Genomic DNA, 4154 nt, shown 5'->3' with positions numbered 1-4154 from the left:
GTTGAAATTGTGTATTGCCATTTTTGGGGAAAAATATTTCAAGAACAAATGATGTGTTACACATTTATGATTTTAACTTGTGCTTCGATTGCAAATTATTTTACTCTATTTCTTGGAAAGAAATCCATTGTGTTTAAGGTCTTCGTTACTAATGAACCTAAAGCTGTGATTTTTGGAATATCCAAACTGTTGATATTTGTGATGATAATCCTTGAAAGTAAAGAAATAAAAGTGTGGAATATGAGACACGACCACCGTGCCATGAATGAAAAATCATAGGTATGGCCAAGAGAGCCAAGGAAATAATGATATTGTGAATGGTTGAAAGTACTAACGAAGCTATATATATATAGGGTGAAAGATTAAGAGGTGAATATAAAAATATATTTGTACTTTTGTGTTCCTTGTGTGAAAAAATAAAAACAAATATTTGGGAGTATCATTAGCAAACCGAGGAAGGGTGGGTCATAAGGCCCACACCCGAAACTACGCGTACTGGTGTAGGGGTAGATTGTGATTATTCCCCTTATTTGGGATGAGATTGAAATATTTATGTGATTGTGGTTATTCCCCTTAATTGGGATGAGATTGATATTAGCTGTGAATTGGAAAGTCAACCCACAAGACATATGTGGGAAGGCGGCCTAGCCTATCGGGTGGAGATCGGATGTCATGTTGCGCACATGGTGGTACTACTCTTGGTAACACCTTTTTTCGCATCACATGTCAAACCACATTGTTCGTGGGGAGATGGCCTAGCCGATCGAGCGTGATCGGACTCCATGCTAAAAATACGGTGGTATATCGGTGCTAATGATCTCACAACCAAAAATATATAATATTTTTCGTATTTTGAAAATTGTTATGTTTTAACGTGGCATTTGGATATAATTGATTGTTACTTGTTGCTCCATGGTGTTTCCCCTTATGTTATTGGCGTTCTATTTCGAAAGAGGACATTTAGCTTTACATACTAGTACTATTCCACATATATTAACGTCCCTTTTGCCGGGGGCGCTGCATCTTCAATGGATGCAGTTGTTCATCAGCGGGCAACTTTAGTCCTCGTTAGCAGTCACTCTCTATTTAGCAGGTTTTGGTGAGCCTTACTCTGTTCCGCGCTTTATGTCATTTGACGTTGTATTTTATGCTTTGAGGTATAGCCAGGGCCTTGTCGCCGGCACTTCAATTCTTCACTTCTGTTGTACTTAGAGGCTCTGTAGACTGGTTGTGGGTGGTATTTGATGTTGGGAATTTAACTAGAAATATTGGTATTTGGCAAACATGTTTTTCATTATATCTATAAACTTGTAATATTTTTGGGAATCATAAATGAATATCCTCTGAGTAATGAAAAAAGAATGTGGAATACTTAACTTTTCTCATGTCTATCGCTTGTATTGATTCTCATATTGTTAATGGGTAAGGTTGGGTAGAAGGCATCTAATAGGCTTGCTCGACCGGGGTATATCAGTTGAGCGCCGGTCGCGCTCCCCGAGGTCGTCGCGTGACAGAAATAGTTGATTTTTATTAATTAAGTAAGTACGAGGTGAACGATTTATTAAAATAAAGCATAAACAAATATAAGAACAATTGTGATTAAATAAATACTCAAAAACCATCGAATGTCTACTAGCATATTTTTTCAAGACATGGTGTCACAAGTGTATGAGCTACTAGTAGAATATATAAAGCACTAACCACTATCTAAAATAGAGTAGGCACAAAATAAATTCAAAAGAGAGACTCTGGGTGCTGCAGAACGGGCTCGGAAAGCAGCTCACCACTAAGTCTCGAAGTATCAGGAGTGCGCAACGGGATGACTGCCAGATGCACCTGCCTCAAATCCTGCACAATTAGTGCAGAAGTGTAGCGTGAGTATATAAACAACATGTACCCAGTAAGTATCCAGTCTAACCTCGAAGAAGTAGTGACGAGGGGTCGACATCGACACTTATTATGGGCCAACAATAAAATACGGAAAATCTAACAGATATGAGATATGGAAATAATAACAATAACACAATGTCAAACAGTGAATAAATGACCCATTAACTGGAAAAAATTCCATAATCTCTAGCCAACATCTATTAACCCCAAAATAATTTATGTCACTAAGTAAATCATAAGCTCTCGAATCATAAAGTAATATCAAGTATAATTAGGCTTCGATTATTATCATGCACGATTTATGCCGAGGTCGTACGACCCGATCCACAAATATACTGTGAGCACTGCCGGGGTCGAATGACACGAATCATAGATGCATCTAGTACACTATCGAGGCGAACGACCTGCTCCCTTGAGAATAGAGAAGTTTACCTCGCTCGCGGAAGTACTTGCGACGCGAGAGGACATGGATTTCTCAGAGATATTAAATATTCATCAATTCTTTCCCAAAATAAGAATTTTAAATTGGAAGTTTTCAACTTTAAAATCTTTAGTCTCGGCCCTATTCAAGATAATTAATATACATAAAAAAATATGACAGTACAATTATAGCATGATGTAAATCTAAGACTACTCGTACATCTCATGAAGTATATCTACGCATGGACTCTCGTCACCAAGTACGTACGTAGCTCCCCACACAAATAACTCACAACAAAATACACCTAAGGGGATGAGTTCCCTCTTACAAGGTTAGGGAAGAGACTTACCTCGTTATCAAGCTCACTTTCGGCCCACAAATTCGTTCTAAGCCCTCAACTCTGTGCCGAACAATCCGAAAGTAGTCAAATGTTATATAAATTAGTCAATACATGTTCAAAAGTTCATAATTTAACCATTAGAGTAATTACTCAACCCAAATTGGAAGATTCTTAAAATTTACCCCGTCAAGATAATTATTACCCATAACCTCATGAACTCAAGTATATAATATTCACCCAATTCCATAATCATTTTCGTGGTTAAATCCTATTTTTATCAAAACATAGATTTTTCAACTAAACCAAAAAATTTCACAATTTTGCATGTTAAAATCTACCCATAATCTATGTATTTAACTTACATTGGGTCGGAATTACTTACCTTCAATAGCTAGGTGGAAATCCCCTTCTAAGAAGCTCCAAAAATCGCCCAAGAAGTAAAATAAATGAACCAAAATGGCCTAAGTCCCGTATTAAATGGACCTCATTGCCTCCTGCGTTTTCGCTTCTGCGGACCAGGGGCCGCATCTACGGTGCCACACCTGCGAAAAATCAATCGCACGTGCAGTCCTAGCCAAGGCTGGCTAACTCCACTGCTGTGGACGGGTTCCCGCTTCTGCGGAAAGTGGAGCGCATTTGCGGTCCAGGCCTGGCCAGCCTCTTCTCGCACCTGCGGCCTTCTCATCGCAGAAGCGATGCCGCTTCTGCAGAAGTTCCTTCGCTTCTGCGGGCCACTGGACACTCACCCAAAACCGCTTTTGTGGCCAAGAGCTCGCACATGTGGCCAAAAGCTAACAGGTGCGGGCACACCAGAACTGGTGCACCAACAGCTCCTTTCAAGCTCAAACTTGATCCGTGCATCGTCCGAGTAGCACCCGAGGCCCCCGAGACCTCGTCCAAAAATACCAACAAGTTCTTCAACATAAGATGGACTCATCCGATCCCTCGGAATGCGTAAAACAATATTAAAACTAAGAATCACAATCCAAAACCAAATAGAATCAACTTATGAACTTCAAGTTCTTCCAACTTACTCCGAACGCGCCGAATTATACTTAAAATATTCGGAATGACAACCATACATAGCTATTCCTAGGCTCAGAATTCCAAACGGACCTCGATAACACCAAAATCTACTTCAATCCAAATTTAAAGAACTTTAAACTTTCAATAAGCCAACTTTCAACTTTAGGCACCGAAACGCTCCCGGGTCATCCAAAACCCGATCCGAACATACGCCCAAGTCCAAAATTATCATACAAACCTATTGGGACTGTCAAATCCTAGTTTCGGGGTCGTTTACTCCAAATGTTGACCCAAGTCAAACTTACTCCCTTTTAAGACAATAACAAGGAACTAAGTATTCTGATTTTAACCTGAACCCTTCCAAACTAACTAACCATTCCCGTAAGTCATGAAACAGTAAAAGCACATATATGAGGTCTTATTTAGGGAAAAGGGGATTTAGAAAGTAAAACGACCGATCGGGTCGTTACATTACGT

This window comes from Nicotiana tomentosiformis, chromosome 2 (assembly GCF_000390325.3).
Source record: "Nicotiana tomentosiformis chromosome 2, ASM39032v3, whole genome shotgun sequence".
In the NCBI taxonomy this organism is placed as follows: Eukaryota; Viridiplantae; Streptophyta; class Magnoliopsida; order Solanales; family Solanaceae; genus Nicotiana; species Nicotiana tomentosiformis.
This window is presented reverse-complemented; position numbering follows the sequence as displayed.